Source organism: Lytechinus pictus, chromosome 8, assembly GCF_037042905.1.
Source record: "Lytechinus pictus isolate F3 Inbred chromosome 8, Lp3.0, whole genome shotgun sequence".
In the NCBI taxonomy this organism is placed as follows: domain Eukaryota; kingdom Metazoa; phylum Echinodermata; class Echinoidea; order Temnopleuroida; family Toxopneustidae; genus Lytechinus; species Lytechinus pictus.
In genome coordinates, this window is record NC_087252.1 from 23,753,300 (window position 1) to 23,761,401 (window position 8,102).

The 8,102-nt window shown below is 34.7% G+C and overlaps 1 long non-coding RNA gene across 1 annotated transcript; it reads right to left on the bottom strand.

Annotated features, from left to right (window-relative positions):
- Window positions 1-833: 833 nt before the first annotated feature.
- Window positions 834-5,687, bottom strand: LOC129263009 (uncharacterized). The gene is made up of 5 exons (XR_010294470.1): window positions 5,512-5,687; window positions 4,768-4,943; window positions 3,992-4,109; window positions 3,460-3,574; window positions 834-1,182 (listed from the first exon to the last, which is right to left on the bottom strand). It is a non-coding gene; the product is annotated as an uncharacterized LOC129263009 (long non-coding RNA).
- Between the last annotated feature and the right edge of the window lie 2,415 nt (window positions 5,688-8,102).

Below are 8,102 nucleotides of genomic sequence, written 5' to 3' on the forward strand. Positions count from 1 at the left end.
TCCTAACTGGTACCAGTTAGGACCAGTTGGAAACATGAGTTGTCAACTGGTGCCAGTTAAAACCAGTTGGAAACACCAATTGTAAACTGGTGCCAGTTAGGACCAGTTGGAAACATGAGTTGTCAACTGGTGCCAGTTAAAACCAGTTGGAAACACAAATTGTCAACTGGTGCCAGTTAGGACCATTTTGAAACATGAGGTGTCAACTGGTGCCAGTTAAAACCAGTTGGAAACACCAATTGTCAACTGGTGCCAGTTAGGACCAGTTGGAAACATGAGTTGTCAACTGGTGCCAGTTAAAACCAGTTGGAAACACCAGTTGTCAACTGGTGCCAGTTAGAACAAGTTGGAAGCACCAGTTAGGACCAGTTGGAAACATAAATTGTCAAGTGGTACCAGTTAGAAACACCCTGCAATGTATAGCATAAACAAAAATGAATCATGTGGATATGTACATTCCCGATCTTTTACTCTTCTCGTATAATCACTCCCTCGTTTTCCTTGCGCACACACACATTAGAATATTGGTACCAACACCCCCCCCCTCTCAGGCGGTTATTTCAATTATAAATTATCTTCAATTATCTTTACATTGAATGTCCACTCCTGTTATAACAATGTGCAAGGACAAGTGAAATAATTATCCTTGCACATAGGACTGATGAAATGAATCAAGGTAAATTTGTAGCATTGTATTGAAACCTTGTTAATTTCCACATGCACAATATAACAGGATTGGACTGTAAACTTGCTCTGGTAAATCAATCCCTCAGTCTCTTGAAATCTGTACCAAAAAACATCAGAGAATGACAAAAGTCACAAAAAACATCTATATGGTATTTAAACTAGGAATTTAATGAAAGAAAATTATGTTACAAACTGTAACATGCTGTGTATAATTATTGTATTATGTGTCAACAAAGATCATTAACTTACACAGTAAATATGTAGTCAATCCAATTTTTACATGCTAGCTTGGAGACAAAATTTGAATATAATGCATCTAAGCATTTACCTTCAATAAATAATATGTACTATTTTTAAAGGAATGATAAAGGAGTCTTTTTTTAATTATTATTTATTGAGATCTTGGGGCCCTCACTGGCTCTGAAGAGGAAACGTGAAACAGGTACCTTCCTTTCCTGTAGTGGCACTTGATCTTTGCTGGTAGATGCGATGTATCTGAAGATTAGAAGAAAAAAACCAATGGAATGAAAAATAATAAGTACAGTGAATACCGTAATACAAAATTTCAGTGGTGTAAAATTATATCTGCACATAAAGAAAATACATGGGATAGTGAAACTTCTTTAAGTTCCATATTTCAATGATTCAATTATAAATGATAGACAGCACATCATCATTTTTATTACAACATGTATAGTAAGTTCACATGGTCTTGGGAATACTTCTGAAATTGACATCGCAGAGATGAAATTGCCTCGACCTTATACCTATACATTTATTTTAAAGGAGAATGAAACCCTTGAAACTAGCTGAATCCATATCAAAGAGAAAAATCAAAGAAACTTATTGTTGAAAGTTTGAGGAAGATTGAATGAATAATAAGAAAGTTATGAGCATTTGAATATTGAGATCACTAGTGCCATGTAGATCCTCCCATCGGCAATGCGACCAAGATCTGTGATATCACACACGTATAACTCCCTCATTACTTTAGTACTTATTTCACTTATATTCTCACTTTTATAGAGTCTATCACAAGGTTAGGTGTTTTCTTTATGAGATGACAAGTACAGAGGTTTCACAACATTATATCATTGATGAATCGTTTGTCATATGATTAGAATGAGCAAAAAGAGATGTTTTGGGGTATATTTTCAGTGTCCGAATGGGAGAGTTGTACGTGTGTGACATCACAGATCTTGGTCGCATTGCCAATGGGAGGATCTCCATAGCATTAGTGATCTCGACATTCAAATGCTCATAACTCTTTTATTGCTAGTCCTATTTTACTCAAAGTTTTGTTGATCTTATTCTTTGATTTTTCTGCTTTCACAAAAGCTAACTTGCTCCAAGAGTTTCATTCTCCTTTAATAATAAAGACTTAGACTATGTATGTTTGCATATATGTATCTAGGAGTCTATGTTGCACATTATCTGCTAACATCTGATGGGTATTTCATGATTGTCAGTGCCGACTATTTCAGTGAAATCATTGCTTTTGATTGGCTGAGAAGCACTGGCCTCTGACTGTTACTATGGTAACTGTCGGAAAAAGACAACTTGTTAATGCTGACAACTTTCAAAAAGCAGTTCCCAGAACATGTTTAAAAACGCAAGACAAAGCAAAAAAAAAAATGAAATACAAAATTTTATCCGAGGATTAAAGTGATGGTCCGGGCCGAAAATATTTACATCTAAATAATACTTGAGTAAAATTCACAGAGCAAAATGATGAAAATTTCATCAAAATAGGATAACAAGAAGTTATTGAATTTTAAAGTTTATCAATATTTTGTGAAAACAGTTGTATGCACTTCGTCATGAATATTCATTAGGTGGGCTGATGTCACATCTCCACTTTCCTTTTTTTTATGTTACTAGATGAAATCATAAATGTTTGATTTTTTCATACACGTGTAAATGATGCGTCTCCATTGTAATGAAATAAGTTGCGTCAATAACTAATGCACCTAATCAGTTGTCAATCCAATTGTCAATAGTTCTTGGTTAAAAATATCTTAATAAACCTAATCTCATATAATAAAATACAAAAGGGCAATTGGGATATGACATCATCAGCCAACCTAATGAATATTCATAAAGACATGCCTAGAACTATTTCACCGGAATAATGCAAATCTTTAAAATTCAAAACCTTAATTAGTTATCAAATTTTGATCAAGTTTTCAGCATTTTGCTATGTGAATTTTACTCTATTTATTGAGATATGTTTCCAGCCTGGACCATCCCTTTAATTCTACTTCTACGGTACCCCCACACATACTGGTAAGTCAGAGGTAAAAAACAACGAGAACCAATTTAATTTCAAAGATAAAAAAATACTTCAGCCTCCAGATTTAAGAAAAAATTCAGGAAATATTATTTTAGTTCAGACTAATTGTGCACGTTTCATTTCGGAGGTCAATCTGAAATTATACTTCCAGTTTTAAATTCACACCATTTGGTTATGCAAAAGCATGAATTAAAATTGATGGGCATGGGCCCATGTCACTGGCTAGCCTAGAGGACTCCATGAAGATAATTTTATCATTTTTACATTGTATTTTCATCACGGAGCCTAGACAAGCCTCCTATAAGGTTGCTCGTACAACTGTGTAAACAAAGATAGATTTCCCTCGGAAATCCACCTTTCCCATAATGATTTTTGGGCAAACATTAAATTTTTACATTTTGTAAGCCTTGATACTCTAAATGTGTACAAAGGCTTTAAAAAAATTAATTGTAAAATGTACAAATTGGAAATTTTCTTACAAAAAGGATCACTTGCTTGCAGATCTAGTCCTCACTGCCTCTGAAGAGTTCACGTGCGACAGGTACATTCCTTTCCCCTACTGGCACACATTCTTTGCTGGTAGATGCGATGTATCTGAGGAATTTTTTTCAAAAACAATGGAGAGAAAAATAATCAGTACAGTGAACAACAGCGAATAACAAATACGTATATATTACAGTGAATAGCAATACATGTCTACACCTTAGGCGGGCAAGGGTTACTACAGAGTGTTGTAAAATTCCATTTGCACTTTAAGAAAAATACACGGGATTGTGAATCAATTTTTACATTGTATTTTCATCACGGAGCCTAGACAAGCCTCCTATAAGGTTGCTCGTACAACTGTGTAAACAAAGATAGATTTGATTTTTCCTCGGAAATCCACCTTTCCCATAATGATTTTTGGGCAAACATTTAATTTTTACATTTTGTAAGCCTTGATACTCTAAATGTGTACAAAGGCTTAAAAAAAAATTAATTGTGAAATGTACAAATTGGAAATTTTCTTACAAAAAGGATCACTTGCTTGCAGATCTTGTTGTCCTCACTGCCTCTGAAGAGTTCACGTGCGACAGGTACATTCCTTCCCTGTACTGGCACACGTTCTTTGCTGGTAGATGCGATGTATCTGAAGAATTTTTTTTAAAACAATGGAGAGAAAAATAATCAGTACAGTGAACAGTGAATAAAAATACGTCTATATTACAGTGAATAGCAATACATGTCTACACCTAAGGCGGGCAAGGGTTACTACAGAGTGTTGTAAAATTCCATTTGCACATTAAGAAAAATACATGGGATTGTGAATCAATGATTCAACTATAATGATAAACAGCACATCATCATATTTATTTAAAAAAATGAGTAAGTTCACTTGGTCTTGGGAATACTTCTGAAATCAATGTCGCAGAGATCAGTCCTTCATGTTTATAATTCCATGGAGCTCAATAAATGGCTCTCCTTATGCCTCCGAATTTGCTTTCCTAGACACACTCAATTTTATAAAATGCTCAATTGTTGTAGATTGTTATTAAAATTGTAAATGCAACAGCTGTGTAGCTATTAATTAATCTGTGGTGAAACTAGGCTTGGGTCATGTACAAAAATATCGCGCTCCTCAAAAAAAAAATTATAAGTAGGGTGTCCGAACTCATATTAGGCCTAAAAAAAGTGCTAGAATTTCATATTTTACATCTTTAAAACCATTAAATCACCATCTCTTTTCCATAATTCTCATAATAGAAGATACACAAAGACCCCAAAAGAAAACTTGACATCTGAATTACCTAACTTACAGCCTCCTCATATGGAGGGCAGCAACAAAGTATTCGGATCTCTACTCCTGGCGGTTCTGAGCTGGGCCTTCCTCTGGAAACTACCGGTACCCCAGGTCATGTTCACTGACTTCATCTCCTCCTCGAGGCTCAGTATGACTCCAGGTGGTTTTGGGTCTCCCTCTCTCCTGAAATACACAGTCAAAAAGTGATAAACAGCTATTCATGAAAAAATCAGACTCTTAAAATGGTGGAAAAAATAATGAATTTCGATTTTCGGCATTTCAAAATCTCATCAAAATCCTCAAATCGTGTGTAAAGTGATTGGTGCGCAGACACGAGGCGCTGGCCACTATCATAATGTTAAATCTGAAATTGAATTGAAAATCATAACTGGCTGAGTCTCAGATTTTTTCCAAGACCAAGAAAATCAGTTTCACATTCGATCACATATCTCTCTCATTTACTTATAACAATATATGGAACAATATCAACTGAAAGATTTTGTGAAATAAAAAGAAATTCATGTTAAATCTTAACACAAATCGTAAGGTCAATATGATGTATGTGCGCAGACTTGCACCGGCATGGCAGCCACACATCCACGCCCGGCTAGTCGCGGCCGGCAGGCAGCGCTGAGGGGCAGTAACAGGATGTCCTGACGAACTCTAACGTTACAGCTAGCCCCGCAGCTAGCTGCGAGCCGCGTCATTTAACAAACTACGAAAAGAAAATCATAGAAAATTGTTAACTTACCTGTAGAGCCTACTGCGAATGTCTTAGCTTTCAAGTCATTGTCCAAATCTGGTCCGTGTGATTTCAGTGGTTGAATTATTATTAAAACGGCCTTCTTTATCCTTCTTTATCGCACTAGCACTCGATAAAAGTGCGGTGCAAATTAACGGCGCGGCGAAGATGGCTCTTTCAAATTCAAATTAGATTGGCGGTTTGCGTTTGGAATTGGCGGCGCTGGTTAATTTGCATAATTATACGGACGATAGCGATCAGTGGCACTCAGTGCGCATGCGCAGGCCCGCCCGCGCCCGGTGATTGAAGGAAGATCTGCTGAGTCAGGAATAATGAAGGGGGGGGGGGGGGTCTAAAGCAAGAAAGAGGTTTTAAAATAGATATACGAACTTCTTAACATAAAAATTTCTTCTTGTTTGGTTTTGGTTGGCAACCAGTCAAGAAATGACGATTTTTGCCTCTGTTTTTGGAGCTTTTTTTTTTCTTTGAAAGTTTAAGAATGAATTAGCTTAATATTTGTTCTTTATTTCTATTTTATTTATTTTCTTTTTCTTTGAAAGATAAAGATAGCCTTGCTTAACATGGCAAGGTTGTAAACTAGCAATAAATATGCGCGTTATAAATAGAAAAAAATAGCTATTCTATTCACCTTCAAAAATATTTTTAAAATATCAGTGAGTTAAAAAAAGAAAAATACATTAATTTTTATATGATTTGTAAAAATAGTGTAAAATAGTCCTCTTTAACTTAAATTAGAAAAAAGGGATTAAATAGGAAGAAATTTTTTTCTCGCAACAAATATCTAGGATAACAATTTTTTTAATGTAAACTAGAAAATTTCACTGAGAATAACATGTTTCGATTTAAGTTATATGGTAATATCGAACCACATACTTTAATGAAACTTTTCAAGGTGGAAATATTAAAATTAACATAAAGAATAATTAAGTTAGTTATTATGTAGATATTTTTTTCCTCTTATCCTCAATCGAGCTGTGTATAGGATGGATAAATGCATGGCATTTATTGTGGTAAAAGGCTGAATTACATGAATTTGTACAGAGCAAAATTTCAGTAAACAAATAAGCAACAAAAAAATAACAAAGTATACTAATGTATAATATTGGAAAGGGGATACAAAAAGAAAAGTATACAGGGAGGGGGGGGGGGGAGTAATGTCAAAAGCAGGAACGGACAAATGTTGGGAGTAGGCTAAATGTATATACCTTTAACATAATGAACATTTTCACATAAATATATATTTAACCAATGTTGAATGAATAACAATACATGTAGATTAAAGAGTGGATTGTATGAAATAATACTTGCTTTTTTTAAAGAAAAGTAACGCTTTGTTGATGGTAACAATAATAATAGTTATAGGAAACACATTCATGAATGATAATCATAAAGAATTATCTCAAAAGGAATTAAAAACAAAGATAAGAGGACTTTGAAGTAATATGATCTGTACAAAAAATATAAATATTAATGTAAAGTGGGTTACAGCTATATTGAGCCAGTGACTTGTCGGATAAGAAATTTGAATGATTACTGCAGATATCAACAATTACAAAAATATTTCAAAAGTCAGTTACAGTTTAAGAGAAGCGACAAATAAAACAACAAAGGTATGAAAACATAGTTCTTATATAATATATATATATATATATATATATAAACTCTGTTGGAAATAAGTACAATGCATTACCACTATGCCTCTTATATACATATATATATATGTATATATTATATATGTATATACGGGTTCTTACTAGAATCAACTGGTAAGTCCTATTGGTTCTAACTGGTATCATTTGGTTTGATATTCCAGTATGGTTAATGGGTTTCAAGTGGGTTATGGGTGGCCTATGGGTTTCAACTGGTATAATCTGTTCCAGTTTGGTTTATGGGTTTTAACTGAAATCAGCTGGTAGATATATACTGGTAATGCCTATTGGTTCTAACTGGTATCAATTGGTTTGATATTCCAGTATGGTAAATGGGTTTCAAGTGGGTTATGGGAGGTCTATGGGTTCCAACTGGTAAAATATGTCCCAATTTAATTGATTTATGGGTTTTGACTGGAATCAACTGGTAGTATACCAGTAATGTATGTTGATTTTAACTGGTATCAATTGGTTTGATATTCCAGTATGGTTAATGGGTTTCAAGTGGGTTATGGGAGGTCTATGGGTTCCAACTGGTAAAATATGTTCCAGTTTGGTTTATGGGTTTTAACTGGAATCAACTGGTAGTATACCAGTAATGTATGCTGGTTTAACTGGTATCAATTGGTTTGAAATTCCAGTATGGTTAATGGGTTTCAAGTGGGTTATGGGAGGTCTATGGGTTCCAACTGGTATAATCTGCTCCAGTATGGTTTATGGCTTTTAACTGGAATCAGCTGGTAGATATGCCAGTAATGCCTATATTGGTTCTAACTGGTATCCATTGGTTTGATATTCCAGTATGGTTAATGGGTTTCAAGTGGGGTTATGGGAGGTCTATGGGTTCCAACTGGAACACTCTGATCCAGTTTGGTTTATTGGTTTTAACTGGAATCAACTGGTAGGTATACCAGTAATGCATGTTGGTTC